Below are 24999 nucleotides of genomic sequence, written 5' to 3' on the forward strand. Positions count from 1 at the left end.
CCATTGATATTTTATTATGCAGCATATAAGTCCTTTAACTCTTAACCAGGCAATACATATCCTGTATATCTTTAAAGCTAAATTTATGTAACTATTGCTAATAGTGTTTCCCTATTTCTATGTAATACCTGCCCAGAATTGGCAAGTGTTGTCTTCAGTGCTGAAGTATTTAAGGATTTATGGAGTTAATTAATAAGGGAATGTTTCCTTAAGAAAGAATAGTTGGGGGCTGGGAATATGGCCTAGTGGCAAGAGTGCTTGCCTCGTATATATGAGGCCCTGGGTTCGATTCCTCAGCACCACATATACAGAAAATGGCCAGAAGTGGCGCTGTGGCTCAAGTGGCAGAGTGCTAGCCTTGAGCAAAAAAGAAGCCAGGGACAGTGCTCAGGCCCTGAGTTCACAGCCTAGGACTGGCCAAAAAAAAAAAGAAAAGAAAAGAAAGAATAGTTGCAGGTTTTGAGAAGTATGTTGAAAAGAATTATATAAGAAGTGACATATGACTGGGCCCCATTGGCTCATGCCTGTAATCCTAGCTACTCAGAAAGCTGAGATCTGAAGATTGAGGTTCAAAGCCAGCCTGGACAGGAAAGTCCCTGAGACACTTATCTCCAGCTAACCACCAGAAAACCAGAAGTGGCACTATGGCTCAAGTGGTAGAGTTCTAGCCTTGCTTGAGCTGAAGAGCTCAGGGACAGTGCCCAGGCCCAGAGTTTAAACAACAAGACTGAAAAAAAGAAAGAAAAAAGGAAAAGAAAAATGAAATGATATGGGGCTGGGAATGTAGCTTAGTGGTAGAGTGCTTGCCTAGTATGCATGAAGCCCTGGGTTTGGTTCCTCAGTACCACATAAACAGAAAAAGCCGAAAGTGGTGCTGTGGCTCAAGTAGTAGAGTGCTAGGTTTGATCCAAAGAAGTGCAGGGACAGTGCCCAGGCCCTGAGTTCAAGCCCCAGGACTGGGGAAAAAGAAAAAGGAATGACACAGACTTCTTAGGAGTCCTGGAATAGTACTGAAGAGGTGTTGCGGCTTACCGTCATTATAGTACCTGGAATGTAATACAACGTAGTTTAGAATTCTGAGTACCATAGGAACAGCTCAGGGGAACACAACTGGTAATCCCAACTGGCTGAAATTAAAATGCAGTAACTGGCAAACATTTGTTTAAATGACTGATAGTCATCATGACACTATTGTCCTCACCAATTTGCCTGTTCTAAATGCCTCATGCAAATGAAACTATATATTATTTTTCCTTTGTGTCTGGATCACTGAGAATAGCAAAAGCTAAATCTAGACTTCTAGTCTTTGATTCTTGGAGTTTCTGTGCTGCATGAGCCCTAATCCATCAACCTTAACTATACCATCTGCCTGATACTTCTACTAATCAAGGGTACATATTCTTAGGAGAAGAAGGCTCTACTATGTATGATGTAGGTGTCTAGTCATCATAGAAACAGACTGTAAGAAATCTGAAAATATCTTTCTTAAATTCTTGGGTGTTTATTTTGAAGATGAGAATGGAAAATTTCCACCTACACATTGTGCCTTTTACTCTTTAGTATCATGACTGCTCTCCCCTAAAGATACCAAGTTACACAGTTAAGCAAAGGAGAGTTGGCAACAGTACATAAATATTTCATATTTGTTAAACATGATAAAAGGCTAAATCAAAAGATACTAATAATTTTGCAGAGGTAATGCTATGTAAAAGAAATTTTGTCTCATAGATGTTTCATTCCATAACCACTTCCCTTTTCTTTCTCTCTCTCTCCCTCTTTCATTTGTCCTTCCTTCCTTCCTCCCTTTCTTCCTTCCTTCCTCCCTTCCTTCATTCTTCCCTTCCTTCCTTCTTTTTTTATAGGGCAGGTGTGTGTGTGTGTGTGTGTGTGTGTGTGTGTGTATATGTGTGTGTGTGTTTGTCCTGGTTCTTGAACTCAGGGCTTGGGCACTGTCCCTGAGCTGTTTTGCTCAAGTAGTCTGCCATTTTTGCCATGGCTCCACTTCTTCTTCTTCTTTTTTTTTTTTTTTTTTTTTTTTGAAGTTAACTGGAGATATGTGCTTCCTGGGGATCCACAGCCATTTCCTTTCAAATACATGTCTGAGGTAAATGAGATGTTTCCCTGAAAGTGGACATTCTCTGAGTTTTATTCAGTGTTACCAGTTCATGCATCAAAGCAAAGATTAGGAAGCTGATAACCATCAAGTACCAAGAAACATGTTTTTGTCCACAGCAAGTCATTTTTTACTCTAATGGCTTTTCAGTGTGAACATAGGTCTATCAGCCAAGTAGAACACCCTAAACCTCCCATTTAAAAACCTGAGACAGACTGTACTCCTAACCAGCTTCTTTGCCCCTTGTCTTTCTGATGACTATCATGGGGCTTATGGTAATTTACTATGAACAATAGATGCTATTTCTCCCTGAAGTTTTTGCCTTCTTTTATAATCTTGGACAAGTAAGCACTTTAATATCTCTGAACCTTAGCTGCTTAATCTGTAAAATATAAGGATAAAGATAGCTTGTGAAAATGCCTAGCATAGCAGATAGTTATTAATAACACATATGGGTAAATATTAGATTTAGGGAAGATGGATATGAGAGCATATGTTGTACTTTTCTGACTTCTTCCCTCAAACTCTTTTCCAACACTACCTAACAGCTTTTGCTCTTATATTAGGAACTGAAATGTCCACCTCATTTGCCCATGAACTCAGAAGGCCTTTCTAGCCTCAGGCACTGAGCCTGGCATGACATAAGCTGAAACTGTCACTGGAACCAATGCCTTGAGATTTAATTATTTTTATCACATTCTTGGCCTTCAGGACTCTGCTGCTTTGCAGAACAGGGTTGATAGCCCTTTATCACTAGCTTTTAATCTAAAAGAAATGGCACTGATTCAAACAGACATTGGAAAGGATACTGTGATGAACACGGAGATAAAAATTCCACTAGAACAACAGAAAAAAAAGTAGTCATAGCTCACATTTGCCCTAAATAGTCCAGGCTTTCTGTCTCTCTCTCTGTCTCTCTCTGTCTCTCTCAGTCTCTCTCTCTCTCTCCTTCTCTCTCTCCTTCTCTCTCCCTTTTTTCTCTGTTTCAGCAATGATGCTAGTATTTTTTGAGTGCTATATTACTTTATGTAATCCAGAAGTCCTCGGATGTACGATACTGCTTCTCTTACTACCCATTTTAGAGATAAAGAACTAAAGACTCAAAATAACTTGTCTAAGTAGGAAAGCTGGATCAAATCCAGTGATTTGATCAGTGATTTGAAAACTGAGCACTCAAGGTCTGGCCACAGTGTAGAATATTCAGTTCTATATAAAATATACTTACTCAATCCAGAAAGGATTATACTGAGTTATTTCCTTAAGGCACTTTCTGAAGGGCTTTCAATAGGTGCTATTTAAAAAATATATTTACTGTTATTGTAGAAGTGATGTATGCAGGGGTTACAGTTACATAATTCAGATAAAGAATACATTTCTTTTTGGACAATGTCACCCTTTCCTTCCTTTGCTGTCTCCCAGATTTTCACTCCCATCCCCACCCATGAGTTGTATAGTTCATTTTCAACATAGCGTCTAGTGAGTACCATTGCTGCATTTTTCACTTCCTCTTACCCTCCTGGATATAGAAAAACTAACAAAGAAAATGAAAACAAAATCAGCAGCAAAGAAAAAAATCTCTCTTGTTTCCATTTTTTGGAGGTCATTTTGATAAATATTATTTTATACAGTCATATGCACACTGCTATTGCACCTATGTGATCTTCTAAGAATATCCTCTTTTGTTCTCACTGTGCGAATGACTAGAGCCTGTATAATTTATCATGTTCCAGTGTGGTTTTTCTTCTTTTGTCATCTGGTGTGTTTCCTTGTAGATTTATAGGCAAATTCTACTTACCACAAATGAGGGAAACCATGCAACCTGTGTTTCTCTGGGTCTGGCTTACTTTGCTTAATATAATTTTTTCTAAGTCTTTCCATTTCCTTACAAATGGTACACATTATTAACCTGCTACCCTCTTTATTTTTCTTTTATTTGGACCCTTGGGCTTAAATTTTTAAATGCAAAATCCCATCTGTTGTCTTCTGCTCCTGGCAGCAAGAACCATAGTGCTTCGGGAGGGTCAGGTGGCTATACACATTTGCAAATCCATGTGGAGGACATGGTGACGTAACACATTGCATCCCTTCAATGTGCTCAGTGACATCAGTGGTGACCTCAGTGGTTCTTATGGTTGGAAAATTTCTTTGTCACCAAAATAGTAGGAATGTTGGACTAACTCCATGAACTAGGTATGCTCCATGGCTAATATTTTATTTCCCCATTTCAGAAATGAAAGCGCTCACATACAGAATTTATTATTCACATAAAAAAATAAGACCAGCACCACCTGTTGAGAGGTTTCATGTGGTCTCCAGATGAATCTACAATATAATCTCTTGAAAGGTTTCTATTTCTTCTATTAGATTTATTTTTCTTCAGACCTGTTAACCAAACCAAACATGCTTGTTAAGCAAGTGCTCATCCCCAACCCCTCTACTAGAATTTCACTTTATTCATTTTTCAAATTTCTTTCTTTGTGTACATAGTAAAATATACATCAGTGTTCAATAATCTGAGCAATAGTAACATGTTAGTGACATAATTTATACTTGAAATTATACATTACTTCTATGATTGACTTGTATATTTGTGTGTGTGTACATATGTAAAGACATAAGTATCTATGTATATGTATGAATGAGGTAACTGCTGAAGACTTTGTACTGATGAAACCCAATGATCAGAAATATTTTGGAGTGTACTGAGACGGTTTGAAAATATAAGACTAGAATTTCTCATGAATTTGAGAGTTAAAATTATGTCATTTCTAAAAATATAATAAGCATCTTTTTATAATTCAAACTACCAGTAGATCACATAACCAGAACTTTTTTTAGGATACAGACTGTCTTCATAACAAAGTGCTAAACCATAGAATATACATCAAGTGATCAGGTTAAAAGGCCACTTGTAGGATATGCATGGTTTATGTCTATTAATGTCTAAGAATGATTACAAACCATAACTTTTGTCCTTGGGGATCTTGAAAAATTTTTATTTTGCTTCTAAGCTAAAAGTAAAGTTTTATATATAGTGTTGGTCAATGTTATGTAGTTTTAATTTTTTTCAAGTTATTTGGTTATCCAGAATAAGGTGTAACCTATAAGACCTTCCAGTGATTTGATGATCCAGTCCTCCAGGACTGCTTCAAGTCTGTGCTACTCCTACTTCTAACACTTTTGGATGTTTTGAGTCCACTCTGTTTTCAAAGATGAACCATTTACGGCTCTGTCAACTATTTTCCATGCTTTCTGTCTCAGCTCACATGAAGTTCTTTCCTTAAGGTTCCTATTAGTTGCCTCTCCCCTGTGGGCATGGCAGGCTGTACTTTCCTCTGGTTTCTATCCATTGCTTGTTTAGAAGTCTGTATTACAATCGTGAATATGCAATCCTCATCTCACACTTTTGACATAGTGAACTATCTGCTCTCCATTCTTTGGCCCCCATTGCTGGGTGGAGAAATGACTTGTTGGTGACTGAAGTCTTTTCTCCTGTGCATGTGGAGTTGTGTTTCCTGGCCAGCTGTTTTGTGGACCATGTATTCTGTGCTTTGATGTCCTCACTTAAAACAACCATTTCTTCACTCTTCTCCCCTTCACTTTCCCTTTCTCTTTCTCCCATCTTTTTGTTTGCTAGACTGATGAATTAGCCTTCCTCATGTTTCTGATATTCCTCCATTCCTCTGTCATTTGATCTATAGTGCCTACTGAGACAAGCTGATGAAAAAAGTTAGGAGAAGGTACTAGAGGCCTGTGAAACACCAGGCTAATTTTGGATGGGTGGATTTTTGAATTTAGTGTAGTATTAGACCCTTCCTCCACCACCAATCTTTTAGGCACGTTTCCCCTAATAAGCAAGAAAATACATTTCTCTTTCTTTTATATTCACTTCACTCTAGAGAAAGGATGTTAGAAATTCTTCTCTCAGCAGAATTTTATTTGCTTATGAAGGCAAAAACACTGCTGAATTACTTGAAATTCTATTCTGTTTATGCCCTAGATCAAATATGACTCTGACTTTGTTTAATTGCCACAGGTCATATATTATAACCATTCTCAGTCATTTTCCTGGATTAGAAATTCAGATTTATGTCTTATGTCTTATGTCTGAAACTTATTTAGGTTTTCATTAGACTGGAGTTTTCTTTTGTGGATCTGAAGTACAGACTTACTGTTCTTCTCTCTCCCCAGTACTAAGTTAAACAAAATATACATATGGCTTCAAAATATGTATATTTTTCAAGATTTGTTTTCCAGTCCTAGAGCCTGAACCCTGGGCCGGGGCATTGACCCTGAGCCTCTTTGTGCTCAAGGCTAGTGCTCTACCACTTGAGCCACAACACCACTTCTGGCCTTTTCTGGTTAGTTTATTAGTTTATTGGAGATAAGTCTCATAGACTTTGCTGCCTAAGCTGGCATTGAACTGTAAGCCTCAAGTCTCAGCTCCTAAGGAGCTACAAGTACAGGTGTGAGCCATGGGCTCGAGGTTAAGATTTATTTTTAGAATAATTTTTCATTGTCTCTGGTGCTACTTTTGACCTGAACATCTTGATTATGCTTTACAAATGATAGTGCATTAGGTTTTTTAACTTCCTAGTATCCAAAGGTTTTATAGATCTGTAATAAATAGAAGAAATTCCTTTGAGTTGGAAATTTTGCCTTTTGATATTGTTCCATGATGAAGTAAGCATCATTTAAGTTTATTTTTTAGAATTATCCCAGAATTATTGATTATGAAGAATTTTTATCAATTAAAATCACAAATGGCTAGACATCAGTGTCTCACACCTGTAATCCTAGTTACTGAGGAGGCTGAGATCTGAGGATTGAGGTTTGAAGATAGCCTGGGAAAGAAATCCATGAGAATCTTATCTCCAATAAAATACTCAGAAAAAGCTGTAAGTGGCACTGTGGCTCAAGTGGTAAAGCCCTAGCTTTGAGCAAAAGCTCAGGGACAGAGAACAGAGCCCAGGCCCAGATTTTAACTTCCAGGACCATTAAAAAAACAACAACACAATGACTGATTAAAAAACTTTTATATATATATATATATATATATATGTGTGTGTGTTTGTGTGTGCATACACACATATGTGTGTATAATGTGTGTATATATACATATAAATGCATCTATACATAATTATACTAGGCATAGAGTTGAACAGACTGAAGTGGATTTACATGTCACTGAATTTATCACTTGTTGTTGTTTTATTTTTTGCCAGTCATGGGGCTTGGACTCAGGGCCTGAGCACTGTCCCTAGCTTCTTTTTGCTCAAGGCTAGCACTCTACCACTTGAGCCACAGCACCACTTCTGGCCTTTTCTGTGTATGTGGTGCTGAGGAATCGAACCCGGGGCTTCATGCATGCTAGGCAAGCACTCTACCGCTAAGCCACATTCCCTGCCTTTTATCATTTCTTAAAAATATAGAAACTTAAGTTTTTGGTGTGTTTGAAGAGATCTCATAAGTGACTTAAAATCAGTAATTCCTTGGAAATTTTTCTATTCTTAAGATCTTTTTTGCTTAATGTAAAGAAGTGAGAAAACATGGATGCAAAGGATATAATCACTTATAATTCAACTAGACAGATAATACATACGGTTAGTATTCTAGTATAAATTCTGTTTGTAATTTTTATTTTAAGCCAAAAATGTATATGTGCATGGGTACCTGTGTAAAATTAAGTGAAGAATATGAATCAAGCACAAATAGAGTATATAGAATTCCTCCTTGTGAAAATTGAGAGGAAAAGAGTTGATGTAAGCAAATTTTAATTAATTCCTTTTTGATAGTACTCTCCCTAGGCTTAATGCTCAAACTTTTTAGAATATATGCCTATATACACATGTATATAAACACATTACAAACAAAAAATTTCTTGGCTAGTTTTCATAGAGTAAAATACATATTTGCTTTCTCTAAGCTCAATACAAGGATTAAATAAGTATCATTAATTGAGCATATATATTTTGCAATCATTCTATCATTCCTAGTTTATTTTCTTTCCAATAATATAAAAATATTTACTTCCATAAATATTTTTCATTTTATGTAATTTTTGTATGTTTTATGTGTATACATATTAAAATATTTAATTTAGATAGTACTTATAAAACTAATTTCCCTAAATGACTCTGACACAGCTTGACTTTTTCTTAAATGATTGAGTTGTCCAATCATTTTCTAAGTATCATATTTATTGCATATAATTTTCAGACTGAATTTACTTTGGACCTGTCTGTTTTTGTTCTAGTGGTATATTTCTTATTCTACTTATTTAGCAGTACCAGACTTTTAAATGTATGTAGCATTAATCTGTACTTTTAAACCTAATATAGTAGCTTCTATTTTACTATTCTTTAAAAAAATGTTCTTGAGGGCTGGGGATATGGCCTAGTGGCAAGAGTGCTTGCCTTCTGTACATGAGGGCCTGGGTTCAATTCCCCAGCACCACATATACAGAAAACGGCCAGAAGTGGCGCTGTGGCTCAAGTGGCAGAGTGCTAGCCTTGAGCAAAAAAGAAGCCCGGGACAGTGCTCAGGCCCTGAGTCCAAGTCCCAGGACTGGCCAAAAAAAAAAAAAAAAAAAAAAAAAAAAATTTCTTGAGCATACTGGAGTAATTACTCTGGATACATTTTTGAACCAATTTAATGTCTTAGTCTCATGAATTTTCTTACTCAGGAATCAATGATCATTAGTCACCATTAATCTGAGCTTTCTACAATGCTACATTCAAATGTTTAAGAGCTTATTTCTAATTATTTTATAACTCAAGTTACTGGTGAACAAGATCTTTTATAAACTGATGTTATTGCGCACAGGAAGGCTATTACGATTTCGAGTATCTTTTGGGAGACTGCCTTACCTATATACATGTTTCTAAGCAGATGATAGGCAGCTCTCTATTTTGTGGGATGTTGAGAAGTTGTGACGAGCATGTTGGTTTGTTACAAAAGGATGCTGAGGTTTGGTTTGGGCAGCCTTATGTATCCCACTAAAAGTTTGCCCAGAGTAGGCTATTTTCCATGACCTAGTAATGCCTCACAGAGGGAAATGAGGTGGGTTCCCAATACTCCTTGCTGCTCCAGGAAACTCTCAGGACTTAGAAATGTTGATAATATATTTTAAAACAAATTAGCTGCTAATTGAAAATAAATTAGGATGTTGGCATTGCTCTCTCAGAGGGACAGAAACACTCAATTTAAAACTTTAAAGAAAACTGAAATGTGTACTCTGCTAGGAATAATTATATTAAAAGACACTGGTTTGAAATGCTTGGACAAGTGGGGTGGAATGTAAATGTTAATTGACCATCAGCTTGAAGCAAGTAAACATATGTTTTATTCACATAATGATAATAAAAGGTAGGTTAAAAAATACTAATGATCAGAATCAATGATTCTGACAGATATTTATCTTAGCCGTAGTAACTAACTTGCACAGAACTTTATAGTTTAAGTTACTTTTTTATATATTTGAAGCCATTTAATCATCATAAAAATCCTGTGAGTTAAAAAAAAGGTGTGACTGATGTCTTACTAATGAAGAGCCAATGAAGAGCTTGAGGTTTAATGAGGTTAAATAAAGGGTGCAAACTTGTGTAACTCTTAAGTGGTAAAATCTGAGTTTAGAGGCAAATTCCCTAATGCTTTTGACAATGTGCCTTGTAACACCCACTCCTACCTCCCTATGATTCAGCTATTTGGGTGTGTGTGTGTGTGTTATGCTTGCATTTACACTAGTACTGGGGTTTGACTCAGATCATCAGGCCTTGCCATCTTGCTTAACATTTTTTTTGCTTCAAGCTGGTGCTCTACCACCTGAGCCATATCTCCACTTCTGGCTTTTTGCTGTTTAATTGCAGATAAGAGTCTCCCAGTTTATCTCTCTAGACTAGCACTGAATCTTGGTTCTTAGATCTTTGCCTCCTAAATAGCTAGGATTACAGGCATGAACTACCAGTGCCTGACAGAGCAACTTATTTTAAAGTGGGATTTGTGAAATATCCTATCTTGCCTTTGATCAGCTTTATGCAGGCTGTACCTCTGCATCTGACATGAAACTGTGCAGCTGTGCACCAAAGTTTTTCATCAGTCAAGTCAGATGATTGCTTTTATGTCATGGTCAGTGAAAGCTTTTATTAAATTCCTTTAATGTGTTGGGCTTATCTTTGCTACTCATTGACTTTATACTGGGCACTTGTGTCCTATATTATAACCAGTTACATAATCACAATAGAATGTTTTTAGTTTTTACAGTCCAAGTTCTATGAACTCTCTCCCTTGCCTTTGGCATTACAATTTGATGATTATATATATTTGCTATGTTTTGTAGAGTTTCAGAGTGTGGAATTAAAAAAATATTTCCAAAATAAATTTTCAAACTGAGAGTCTATAGAACTCCTTAAAAATTATTTATCTGAAAATTGAGAGACAAAGGATAAAAAGACGAATGACTCCAAAAGCAATACTTGCAAAACCATTTGGTGTAAACCAACTGAACAACTTGTAGGGAGAGAGGGAAAGGGGGAGGGGGGAATGAGGGAGGAGGTAACAAACAGTACAAGAAATGTTCCCAAGGCCTAATGTATGAAATGTAACCTCTCAATACATCACTTTGACAATAAATAAGAAAAAAAAAGAAAGTGAGAATAAAAAAAAAGAAAAACAAGGGAATTATCTCAAGGAGGGATGAATGAAAATATTTAATGGGGTGATTTTGATCAAGATGTATTTTATTCATAAATTGTTTTCTTAAATGGAAAGAGATATTGTACAAATATTTAAATTGAATTTTATAGTCTGTTCTCTGCCATGATAATCTTCCAATAAATATATTTGTGGAAATTAAAAAAATTATTTATCTGAAATATCCTCTCCTCCAATAGAGAGGATCTAGGATGAAAGAGGATGGAATATTAATTGGTAAAGCTTGTAAAAATAGTCTGTAATTTTTTTTAAGCAACTCCCATGGATATCCTATTCTTGATGGGGGAATAGACTTAGAAATAAATTAGGCCAATGGAATTCATCTTTTCTCTGAAATTCTTAAAACTCAGCCTGAATAGAGTAATAATCTTGTCCTATTTACACTTATATATTTTGTTCTTGTACCCTTCAAAACTTGTATGAGGTCTTGCTATCATTCTTCTTTTCTAAAAACTTATTTTTTTCCCTTGTCCATATTGCTTCTTTCCAAAATTCTTTTCTTTTTCTGTTTTTGTGCCAGTCATGGGGCTTGAACTGAGAGCCTGAGCACTGTACCTGCCTTCTTTTTGCTCAAGGCTAACACTCTACTACTTGAGCCACAGCACCACTACTGGCTTTTTCTGTATATGTGGTGCTGAGGAATCAAACCCAGGGCTTCACGCATGCTATGGAAGCACTCTACTACTAGGCCACATTCCCAGCCCCCTTTTCCCAAATTCTTCAACAAATCCACAAGCAGTTCATTTAAAGTTGTCTCTGAAGATTATCAAGTAAAAAATAATCTCCTTAAAGTGCAAAAAATCCTTATTTCTATACAATGTCATTTAGATCATAGATATAAAAGAAACAGTACTGCAAATATTTCAGGTTGAGTGATTTTGGGTGATAATAGAACATCTCATTAAAGATTAACTCTAGGGTTCTCTTTAGTATGGCTTCTGTCAAGCTTCAATAATTTGGACTCTGAATAAAAGAACTTCTGGCTGAAAATTAGTAATCAAAGTAAAGTTAAAAAAAGCACGCCTTTTTTGGTGAAATTCTCAGAAGATTCAGATCAAATAAGGGAAAGCCAATGTACCATACTGTGTTCATTATTTTTTTCTAGATTCTGTCTCAGAGTTTAATGCTGTAAACTGTCAACCCGAATCAGACTGGATGAAAAGCTTCTAGACAAGTGACTGCAATCAGCACAGAGAATGAATCTCACATTAAAATGCTTTCTTTTACATAGCAGACCTCTGTACATAGTTTCCTAACTAAAACCATCTTTGTTTCATGTCTACACTAAATTCTTTTTTTTTTTTTTTGGCCAGTCCTGGGCCTTGGACTCAGGGCCTGAACACTGTCCCTGGCTTCTTCCCGCTCAAGGCTAGCTCTCTGCCACTTGAGCCACAGCGCTGCTTCTGGCCGTTTTCTGTATATGTGGTGCTCGGGAATCGAACCTAGGGCCTCGTGTATCCGAGGCAGGCACTCTTGCCACTAGGCTATATCCCCAGCCATACACTAAATTCTTTATAAAGTAGAAATACATTATTAGTGTATAACAGCTCTATCACCTCTAAGAAAACATTGTCTTAATGTAATAAACTATTTAGAAGTAGAAATAAAAATGTAATACACTGGTGTCTTTCTATGTATTATTCTAGCATCTGTGTAATTTTGTCATTAATTTTTATGAGTTGTTTACTGTATATTTGCTCAAAGGGTAAGATATTGCCATACTGATTCCAAATAATGTATTCCCTCATTACCTACATAGAATTCTCTAAAGATTTGGTTTCTTAGCATCAGTTTTTGCTTGCTTATGAATGTTAATAAAGACTACTTCAGGTGCCTTATTGTGAGTAATATTAGAAATGAATCATAAAAGATTTTCAAATACAAAATAATTTTGACATTAGCTTCTATGTCCCTTGTTTCTTCACTAATAAAACCAAATGTGGCCCTCAGTTCCTAGCAATTAACGTTGATTTGCAGGCTTTTATTTAGGAAAGACAAGCTCTCACAAAATGATCATTTCTGAACTGTATTGATATTTACTGTATGCCAGATACTATGCTAAAAATTGAGTTTAAGAGAGACCCTTGTTTATTTCAGTTTTATAACCAAGAACTCTAACCTTGTACAAGGTAACAGAACCTATTAACTGTTGAAGGTAAGACTGGTCGATTTATATTTAATCTGAAGAGTTAATCAGACATATAGACACAAAGGAGCAGATGGGATACTTTTCTTCCCCTGAACACACTCTTCAAAAGATGTCTTAAAAAAACCTAGAAATACAGTATGTTAATATAATAACAAGATGAAAACAACCTGGGAATATTACAGTGTTTCTTTGGCAACACTACTTTTTATGAATATTTTTTACCTGTAATAGCTGTCTATTATAAACTTGTTATTTGTTGATTGTTACATATCATTTATTTCCTGACACCCATAATTTTGGAAGCGTCTGAGAAGTTAGACATAATCCACATCTTTCTTTTAAAATCCTCCCATCTGGGTGGTATTGATCAAGATACACTGTACTCATAATCTGACTTCTGAAATTGGAACCCCTTTGTATAACTATATATACACATATATACATAACTGCATAAATGCATATATACATAACTACATATATATGCATACATATTATGTACATATGGAAAGAAAATATATGATCATCTTCAAACCTGAGAATCCATGCAGCATGTATGTGGAGTGACTTTTCATATGGCTAGTGGTGACTTTGGGTCAATCTTATTCACTCCCATGTTGTGCCATTTTAGGACAACTGATTGGATCCAACTGTAGAGAAACTGATGAACAATCTTGTGGTATTGACGTACCATTTTAATGGGTTAATTGTGAATGTATCATCTTTCATCACTACTAGAGAAAGAATTCAATGTCCCACACACTCAGAATCTCATTCATAAACCTTTCAGCTTACATATAGGTAGGTAAGGAATTAAATATGATCTAGTACTTACCAAAAGGTTGCTGAAAGACATTGCATAATGTCATGCTGGTAACTGTCCCAGGTCTGTGTCTGTGTTGGGACTGTTCATTTGCAAGTAGAATATCTATCCTACAATATCTTTTGGCTGGTTACGATGAAATTCTATCTCCTTTGCAAAATTCATATTGAAATCCTACTTCACCCATTGTCTTAGAATATGACTCTATTTGGAAATAAGGTAATTACAGATGCTGGAGTAAGATAGATTCCAAACCCCCCAATATTGTTGTCCTTATGAAATGGGCAAATTTGGACACAGAAATATTCAATCAGTGAGAAGATCATATGAACACGGACATTTCAGATTTCTGGGAAACTAGGAGTAGGTTCTTCCTTCCTACCTTCAGAAGCAGCCAATCCTGCCAATGCTAGACTCCTGACAAGAACTTTCTATTACTTAAAGGACTTAATGTGTGGTACTTTGTTGAGGCAGACTTTGTAAACTACTATGCAGTCCTTTACAGAGATTCCTGCCAGAGATACAGAAACACAGCTTTGGGAACTGGAAAAAGCAAGGACATTGACTTTCCTCCTGGACCTCCAGGGCCAGGGCAGCTCTGACAATACCTTGATTTTAGTTTTGTGAAATTGCTTTCAGTATTACAGCACCCAGAATTGTAAGAGAATAAATGTGCCTTATTTTAAAGCAGAAAGTTTGTGTCACTCTGTTAGAGTGACACAACTATAAGAAACCAATCCACTCCTATTTTGATCTTTAAATAGCATGAACCCAAACATGTAAAATATTACCATCTACATTACTTTTAAGAGAAATTACCCCCAAAATAACTCGTGCAGAGCACATCACTTGGTTTTATGAATAAGGGGCTAAATTCTTACCACTGGACATCTAAGAATGGATCTTCAAAATCTGTAGCCTCCTCCTTTTAGGAAAAGTTTGAAATAATGTGGGTCACACAAACTGGGCGTTTAGATACATTTTTATTAAAAATTCAAGGTACCATTGTAAGGAATGGCAAGCAGAGTTCTTTAAGACCCTTGGTTAAATCTTTCAAGGACCCATTAGGGCTACGGGTCAGGCAGCAGACTGCAAAATTATTTCTTCATACAATAGATGCCATCATAATGTCTTCTGTAATTGACTGCTTATTTCTAGACTGGTTCAGAGTGTAGGTCTGATGAAGCAGATGAATGGCTATCCAGGATCACCAGATAAATGTGCCTACTAATTACAGTTCTTTCTGCTTACCATATAAGCCAATTAGAATATTCTTCTGTTTAAGTATAGGAGTTTATATTCAAAGCCTCTATTAATTCTAGTTAGGTGTCACAAAAGACCGTTGGATTCATCTGCTTTTCTAATTTCATTCTCCAGAGAGTGATTGTAGATCAGTGTGGTGGGTATTTGAGAGTTCTTAGGCTCATGACCCAGTTCTGCTGCTACTGCTGCTCAGATTTCTGATTCCTACTTGGAGTTTGGCCCAAATCACTTCAGAACCACCTTCCACTTAGGCCCTGATGTGTTCAGCCCCCCCCCCCCAATACTGTTCATCTCAGTAAGGCAAGCACCTTCCATATGCACACACTGGAAAAGAAAACACAAGATGCCTTCTAAGTTTATTGAAAATAACTTACGGTGAGATGCTACTTTGTGTTTTTGTGTTTTATTTGGTTGTTGATGTAGCTTTTGCTTTGTGATGGTGGGAATCAAACCCAGGGCTTCACTCTTTCTAAGCAGTACTTTCCTACTAAGCTATATCCTTGGTCTTCCAACAATAGCTTACTAATTGTAATTAAGATATGAATAACTGAAAAATCTTTTAAAGGACTCCCCCACCCAAACTTCCTAATGCAGACATTTAAATCAAAAGTCATATTTGAATACGCTATAAATTAAAGTTTATAATCTCTCGCATTCGTAGGCTGTTCTCATTGCACACACTGGAAGCGGTTACTGACTTTGGAGTTGCATTTGTATGTTCTGAGAGAGTGGCAAATCCTTTCCATAATTCCTTGTGTACGTTCTTTAATGCTCAGTGAAGACCTAGAATCACTAAGGAATAAGAAGGCCAGGTGTCTGGCCGGTGGGTGGGATATTTGGGCAAGCTTTGTGAGGGCATAGAAGCCAGAGCTAGAAGGCAGGGTTCTTTTAAGGGCAAAGTACAAAGAAGAAGGAAGATAAGTCACATGGTCAGAAGGGGCAGTGGATATTGAGGGAGGTACAACTTGTAAGAGAGGAGTGAATTCCTGGAAGTAGAACAGGAAAGGGGGCTAGGCATCAGTGGCTCACTCCTGTCATTCTACCTACTCAAGAGGTTGAGATCTGAGGATTGAGGTCTGAAGCCAGCCCAGGCAGAAAAATCCCAGCAATTCTTTATCTCCAGTTAACCAGCAAAAAACTGCAAGTGGAACTGTGGCTCAACTGGTAGGGCACAAGACTTGAGCAAAAAAGCAAAGCAAGAGTACTAGGTGCCAAGTTAAATCCCTACTACTGGCACACAATCATTGGAGATGAAGCCTGAGGAATAGGGATATCGGATGGCATTTGTTATTTTAGTAAGAAAAATGCATGTGACACTGGAGTTTTTAGAGAGGACATTTTGGTTATAATATTTGTGTATGAAATTTAGTCACTATAAGATGAATGAAAATATATTTGAACAGAACAAGGACCACAGTCAGCTGTAATAGCCCACAGCTTGTATGTTAAGCATCAATTTTACTTGAAATATTTGGATCATAATTTAATTTCTTAACCAAACACTTTGAAATTTCTTTAAAAATAGCAGCATAAAATAACAAAGTGGGGTAAATTCTTAAGGTAAATGGGCAACTCCAAATAGATGTTGTGATGAACTACTCTTGATTGTAGCTTGCTCTGCCCCTCAATTGCCAAGGCTGTGGTTTAATATCTATTGCTATTAGAGAAAAGTGTGTTGACATAGTTGAGACGATGAAGTGTTGATCTGCTCAAGGTGTAGACAATATGAACCAGGGTAAAAAAATATTGGAGGGTACAGTTTTGTTTGTATAATAAAATAATTTTAGACCATCTCTTCCCAAAAGTACTATGAATTAGCTTTTAATGAAAAATATATAATGTCTAGGTGAAACTATGGCATGTGGACTGATTTGGGATTGCATTTTGAAAGCACAAAAGCCCCCCACCTTGTTGTCATTCAAAAATAGTAGTGCAGAAGTGTCACTAGGAGCATACACATTGAATTGAAGAGTGAGCTCTTTTTAAACAGTTATCTCATATACATGGTAGCAGGGTGATAGAAACAACAGAAACAAATGAATCCTGGAGCTGCAGAGAGAGTGGGTGTGGGGATCTCATCAGGACTTCCTCCTTCACAGAGTCCAAGGGAGAACTAAACACACTTGTGGCCCTCTGAGTAGAGCTTGAGGAGCTGTGTTTTCCATGGGAGGGCACAGTATTCAGTAGACACCTTTTGTTTACAAACTATGTTCCAAGCACTGGAACAATTCTGAACATGTCTTCTAGTTTTCAATCATTGACTGGAAAGTATGGCTTGGTTGAGTAAAAAAATCAGCACTGACTTGGATAAATGAGGTAAATAAGAGGGGCACTGGGAAGCCTTCTAATAGCTGAGCAACATGCATGCACAAGATAGGAAGTTTAGAAGAAAAAAATAGTGTGACTGGAGTTAAGTCTATTAGCACAGAAACTTATGATGAGCAATTCAAGTTATCTCCTTTATCCCCAGTTACTGTTCACCTTTAATCTTGCTGTAGAGAAATACATTTTTCCAGAAGGTGCATTTGTTTGGCTCTTGATTTTCTCTATTCCTATTTGGAGCAGTCCAGGCAGTAGGCTGAATTAAGGAAAGCCACAGTTGACTGGACGCAGAAGTTAATTGAATCCCCGAGGCCAGGGTCTTATCGCTCACTTCTTTCAGGTCTACCTCACCGAGTCTTGTAGCCTTGGGGTCATTAATATAAACCAAGAGTTGTGGCTATAGAATGCCTTTACATCCATCTCTCGTCAGTTGATGGCCCACTTTAAAGCAAATAGCAATCCACCCCGATCTCACTGAGAAATTGACCTCCAATGTAACAATTTGTTCTAAATTTATACCTCTTACCAACCTTACACTGGAGACTACATTCTGGGTTATAATAGCAACTATTTAACTTATGTTAATCTCTGGCATTCAAAAAGAGAGGTCACTCGCTTGGAGAAATTCACTATCTAAAAGGTAGAAGGAAAATATTTTCTTTTTTTTTAAAAAAAAAGGTAGAAAACCTGGTGCTGCTGGTGGTTCACACCTGTAATCCTAGCAACTCAGGAGGCTGAGATCTGAGGATCATGGTTCAAAGCCAGGGCAGGAAAGTCTGTGAGACTCCAATTAATCACCATAAAACTGGAAATGGCACTGTTTGCTCAAAGCCTTGAACAAAAGAGGTCAGGGACAGCACCCAGGCCTCGAGCTCATGCCCCATGACAGAATATAAAGGTAGAAAAAATGTAAATGGAAAGTGTATTTCAACACTGACATTAAAAAAATTCACTCAGCTAGGTCATGGCAGTGCTAGTCTTTAATCCCAGCTACTCAGCAGGTACAAGTAGGAGGTTCAGAAGTTGGAGGCAATCCCTGGCAAACTTATTGGCATCCTGTCTCAATCAAACATACAAAAGATACTGGGGATATGACTCAAGTGATATTTGGCAAGCAAGCTGAAGACAGTAGGGTGAATCCCTTGTTTTCTAAATGAATAATATTTGGTGGTGTTGATGATGATGAAAGATAATGGTAAGAGAAGAAGGTGAATGAGCAAGAAAGAAGATAAGGAGAAAAAAGAGGAGGAAGAGAAAGAAAGGAAGCAGATGAAGCAAACCGGTATTTTTTTTTTAACAGCTAATTCACCATTCTTGCTATGAGCCAGATACAAGATGGAGCTATTTACCATTGTAATCATCAATTTAATCTCACAGGGTTGATCCTATGGTGTATACTTGTAGACAGAGGCTGGGAGAATTAGGATTAAGAATCCAATGTTTCGTTACTGAATAACAGGAGGCAGAGATGAAACTCAGGCCTGTGTCCCTACCCACTACATTTTTCTGTGTGCCTGAAGGGAAGGAAAAAGAAAGTATTGTAAAATATGTAGGAAAAAATAGCTAGGCATAGGGGAGAAAAAGCAGGTAGCTGGCTGGTTGGCTGCATGCTCTGGGATAGAACATTATAAAACCTGTTATAAATTTTTACTTAAATAAATTTTTATGAGGTACTTGGTAAAAAACAAAAGAGAGAAATGTGAAGGGAGAAAAGAAGGTCTAAGAAAGAAAAGATAGGTCTAAGAGGAAGAGAGGAGGGATCAGTGTGGGTAGACAGATACACTTACTATGCTAATGGGCCAAAAAAAGAGAGCCATCGAAATCTTGAAGATCTGCCAACCTGTGTCATATTTACAGATGTCTCCCATTGGGATCTTTTCTTTCTACTCAGTGTGTTATAAAAGACATAAAGTCAACTTGTGACAGAACAAAAGTGGAAGCTGTTCAGAGGGGAAGTGGAAAGAAGAGACTCGGCCGAAAGCAGAATTCAAAAGCAGAGAGGATTGGTTCCATAATTTAGCTATGACAAATTGTGCTGCGATGAACATTGTTGTGCTGGTGGCTTTAGTGTGTTCTTGTTTGTGGTCTTTTGGGTAGATGCCCAAAAGTGGGGCTGCTGGGTCCTAGGGGAGCTTTCAACCCAGATGCCCCTCAGTAGTTGAATGGATCAGGAAAATGTGGTACATATACACAATGGAATTTTATGCCACTATCAGAAAGAATGACATTGCCCCATTTGTAAGGAAATGGAAGAACTTGGAAAAAAATTATACTAAGTAAAGTGAGCCAGACCCAAAGAAACATGGACTCTATGGTTTCCCTCATAGGAAATAATTAGTACAGGTTTAGGCTAGTCACAGCAGAAGATCACAAAGAGCCTAATAGCTATGCCCCTATCAACGCACAAGATGACGCTACGTGAAATGAACTCCATGTTATGGAAACGAGTGTTATATCGCTGTTGTAATTACTTTCAACATGCCATGTGAAACCGTAGCTTCTTTTGTTGATGATCCTCTTGTATCCCTTCCTATGGTTGTACCTGCACTATCACTGTATCTCATCTGAATACACTGGATACTGTATATACTGGTATTAGAACTAGGGAAGTGAAAGGGAATATCAAAATCGAGAGACAAAGGATAAAAAGACAAAGGACTCCAAATGCAATACTTGCAAAACCATTTGGTGTAAACCAACTGAACAACTCATGGGGGGAGAGGGAAAGGGGGAGCGAGGAGGGGGAATGAGGGAGGAGGTAACAGTACAAGAAACGTATCCAAGGCCTAACGTATAAAACTGTCACCTCTCTGTACATCAGTTTGACAATAAAATTAAAAAAAGCAGAGAGGAAGGAGGAAGAGGCCAAGCCAACAGTGAACATAAATCAATGATGAGTGCTTGTGTGAGCCTAATGACATGACCACCTTGCCTTTGTTCATATTTGAAGTAAACATCAGTTGGACATAAAGTTTAAGCTGCCTTTTGTTTGCAAGTTAGTTCACCAACTGGTCTATTCTGGCTGTGGCTGGCTTAAAAGCTAAACACAGCTCTTGAGGCATTTCCAAACACCTGATGTTTGGTATTTGTTGAATACAGGTGCTGGGAGGTTTAAATGAATCCCTATTTCTCTAGCAGTGCAGGTGAGTGCAGTGTATGTTGGCAGTGACTGTAGTGGGCTGTCTAATTGCTTGGTACTGAAGGCTGTTTATTAGGTAAGATGTGGGTAAGAAAGCAGTATTAAACAGAATTTTGAATAGCCATTCTAGTCCTTAACTCCTACAGAATTTTGTTGTATAGGTCTAAAGGAAATCTAGACTTGTAAGGCTGAGTTGGACCATAGATGATGGGGTCATAAGAGTCTTTATTTTGCTTGAAGCTTCAGAACTGCCTATAGTCTTTCAGATACTTCCTTCTTTCTTTCCTCGTTTCCTTCTTCCCTCCCTCCCTGTCTCCCTCCCTCCCTCCCTTCCCCCATTCTATTTCTTTCTTGTGGTATTAAAGCTCAAACTCAGAGCCTCATGCTTGCTAGGCAGCTGCTCTTCCGCTGAGCCATGCCTCCAGTCCTGTTTCTACCAGTTATATTTGAGATACAGTCTCACTTCCTGCCCACCCTTGCTTACATGGCTTCCCATCTATTTAAGATTTCTTTTAATTGCTGGAATAACAGGCATGTGCCACCATGCTCGACTACTCTCCATTGAAGTGGATTTTTTTTGTAGATATTTTTCTGTCTGGGACGGCTTGGATCTATGAACTTCACAATTCCAATTTGCCTTGTGGTTTAAGGCTGACACTATGTACACAGCTATGGAGTGAGAAGGGGGTTAAACTTTTTTTTTTTTTTAACTTTTTCCAAAGTAGCTTGGATTACAATTGTGAGCCAGCAGCTCCTAGTGAGTCTTCCAGATTTGTATTTACATTTTTCATTAAGGTTTCAGCCCACTTTGCTAACTAAAAGTAAGTGTTCTGATAAAATGTTAAAGCCAGATTTTGTTTAAAAAAATGTCTTACAATTCTTTTAATTCAAATGGAAAATAGTAGGATGTTAGCCTGCCATTCTTGGCACCTGTTGTCTTCAGAAGTGTTTGTCAAACATTTAAATTTAAAGTAGTATATTGTCTTTTGAGGTAAAAATTCAAAGAGGAATGTTTTCAGGATGAAATGTTTTTTTAGATACTTTGGGATTTCTCTTTATGTTCTAAGTTTTTTTTTTTTTTTTTTTTGGCCAGTCCTGGGCCTTGGACTCAGGGCCTAAGCACTGTCCCTGGCTTCCTCCGCTCAAGGCTAGCACTCTGCCACTTGAGCCACAGCGCCGCTTCTGGCCGTTTTCTGTATATGTGGTGCTGGGGAATCGAACCTAGGGCCTCGTGTATCCGAGGCAGGCACTCTTGCCACTAGGCTATATCCCCAGCCCCATAAGTTACTGCATTCTTGATCCCTGTTACTACGCGACTTCCAACACTCTGGGATACATGGATGAAAATTCCAAGTGAGACAATGCTGTTTACTACTTATAACCACAGGATGGCAGTATGCGAACACCTTTTGCTCTGTGTTTCACTAACTGAATTTTACTCAAGTTCTTTTCAGTGTCACTTGCCTGGAACAGGATGTTTTAATAAAGATGGACATGTACACAAATACACATCCATTCATTTGTTTGAGTTATCGGTGGATAAGTGTAATGCCCAATCAAATATTTGATTGACATTTATTAGTCCTAAAAATAATAAATTTCCCTACCTAATAATTTTCATACATATCTGGAGCAATGGCTTCTTTATTTTTAAATTCCACTGATGGCCTCCTGCTAATCATGCGCATGTCAATTAATTATTGAAGGATATTGCTCCATTCCCCAGGTGACAGAGGAAAACAAACAAACTTTTCTTTATCTTCAATTTGAATGTTTCCATCATAAGTAAGAGAGTGAGAATTTACACTACTTTCATTTCCAAACAATGTACTGAGAAAAACTGATTGATTTCTTGTCACTGAATTGATTTAAAAAAAACTCACAGAAAACAAGACTTGTGAATTTCAGAAATAAGCATCTCAATGCAGCCTTATAAAGCTTATTAAAGTGCTTACGTGAATTTAAATAGGATTTAGAAAATCGTGGGCTAAACTAGCATTAGATGAGGAACAGAGTCTTGATGACTAGCTTTCCTATATCTGATTATGATTTTAGGATTTAAAAAATCTCTTATAGTTAGCATTAATGTTTTATGAATCACAACTTTACAAAGTAGAAAAGATTAGAGAAATGTTTGAATGAAATTAAAACAGAAAAGTATAAAAATCAAACTTACCTGACCTGATAATATCATAGACTTTATTTTTTATCATCATGGTTTTCAGAAATATACTTTAAATTTTCAGTTTAATTTTGATCCTGGTTGCCTTTTTTTTTTAAGCTGGGAATAAAACCCAGAGCAAGCAAGCATTCTACTCCACCTGATACCACAACCCATAAATGTCGATTTTTAAGTATTTCAAGTAGCTGTCTTTGAAAAACACACATACACAAAAACTAACAAATATTATGCTACTTTATTTGTAGGGTCTTATAAAGAAGAAAACAGAATATAATATATAAAATTCTAAATGTAAATCTGCAATAGTACAAAGCAGAGCTCAAAAAGAAGCTCATTAAGTTCATTTGAACAAATGAGCTTATAAAAACTCATTGATAACTTTTATGTTTCTACTTGGTGCATATTATTTACACATCAATATTTGTATAGGACAGAGTAAAAATGTGATCCTATAAGGTCTTCAATGTGTTATAATTAATGTTAAGTGTTCAAAATTGTCTTATGGAGTATATCATAGTTTTCTTTCATGTAACTAAAGATCATGTCTTTTTAATTCATTCATGTGTTTTTAATGTATTCAGTATACAAACAGAGGCAGTATCTAGGGATGTATGTGGTAGGACATGCCTGTAATTCCAGCTACTCAGGTGGCTAATATAGGAAGATCATGCTCTGACACTAGCCCAAGTGAAAGTGTTAGGCTCTATCTAAAAAGCAAGTTGAATGCTAAAAGGATTGATGGTGTGGCTCAAGTGGTAGAATGCTTGCTAGCCAGTGTAAAGCCTTGAGGTTTAAGCTCCAGTTTCAAAGTCTGGAGGGAGAGGAGGAAATAGTGTGTGATAAGCATAGTCAACTTTGGAGAAGCTTCTTATAGGATTTTTCTGGCATTAAAAAATGCACATATCTCTTCTATATTTCAACTATCTTTGATTCTTGAACTATGGAACAGATTTTACTTCTTACCTCAATCACACAACTGATAGTACAAATGATTGGCAACTACTTGGCTCTATAACTATATGATGACTTTCTATTTCCCAATTCTTTCTCTCTCGATTGGAGTATATTCTGTGGCTGCCCTTGGGTAGAGTGCTATTTGCACAAATAAGAAAGATCTGACCATGTCTATTTGTCATAGAAGCAGACCATTTGCAGGTTGTCAGATCCTGTAGTTGTATGTTTATCTCTGTGGTATTTCTCTCTTACTAATCTATGAACCTCACAAGGCCCAGTCTATATCTATGTGGTATACAATTCTATCACCAGTGTTAGCACAATCCCTAAAGCTTAATAAATAATCTTAAGATATTTGTTGAATAAATTATTTGTGACTAGTTAATGTAACATGAAACTGATTTGATGAACTTGACTTGTAAGACTTAGAGACTTGGAAAATCCCTCTGCTCCATCATATATGCTTCTCACTCCATTCTAGGTAATTTCCAGCATGCCACTCCATTAGAAGGCTAAACCAAGAGCCCAAGAAATAAATACTGTTAGGAAATGAAAACCACACCTCAGTATCCCTGCTTTGATAATACATAAGGTAGGAAGAAAAGGAAATGAACGTGGACCTACGAACTTCTGTTCACTTTTATCTAGCAAATCTTCCTTCTCACTGAACATTGGGCACCTTGCTCTTTCTTCTCTGGCTCATATTAACATTAAGTCTATCAGCAAATCATGTTGGCTTCCCCAAAGCTGCAATCCCAGTTGGAGCCACCATCATATCTCACTGCATCATTTCAGTAACTTCTTGACTCATTCTCCTGATTTGCTCTATTTTCATTACCCCAGCCATGGTGCTGCTTTGAAAATCTCTCACAAATCATGTCCATTCACTACTCTAAACCTTTTTTGACTTCTTACTGCAGAAAAATTAAAAAAAATAATAAACCAAACCCTGGAGTCCTTATAACTATCTGCAACAGATCCTTTCTATGTCTCCATCTCTTATTCTTGAATCCCTTTGTGGCTCACTCCTGCCATAAAGCCTTTGCAATTTCAAAGCTTTCTGCTAGGAATGTTTTCCCTTTCATAGCATTCCCTTATCTCCTTCAAGTTCTTCCCAAACATTCCTCTTTACTAAGGCCACCCACCACTTCCTATTTAGACAGATCCTCCTATCTACTTTTAATTTCCTCCCAAAGCACATCTTACTCTCTGATTATTTCCATATTTGTTTCTTGGCTGTCTTGGATTGTCACCAAGTGAGTACCCTCCTCAAGTTGCACTCTAGTCTTGCTGGGGTCTTTGTAGAGTAGAGATCCCATTTGCTATATTCATGGTTTTATCATCA

This window comes from Perognathus longimembris, chromosome 12 (genome assembly GCF_023159225.1).
Source record: "Perognathus longimembris pacificus isolate PPM17 chromosome 12, ASM2315922v1, whole genome shotgun sequence".
NCBI lineage: Eukaryota > Metazoa > Chordata > Mammalia > Rodentia > Heteromyidae > Perognathus > Perognathus longimembris.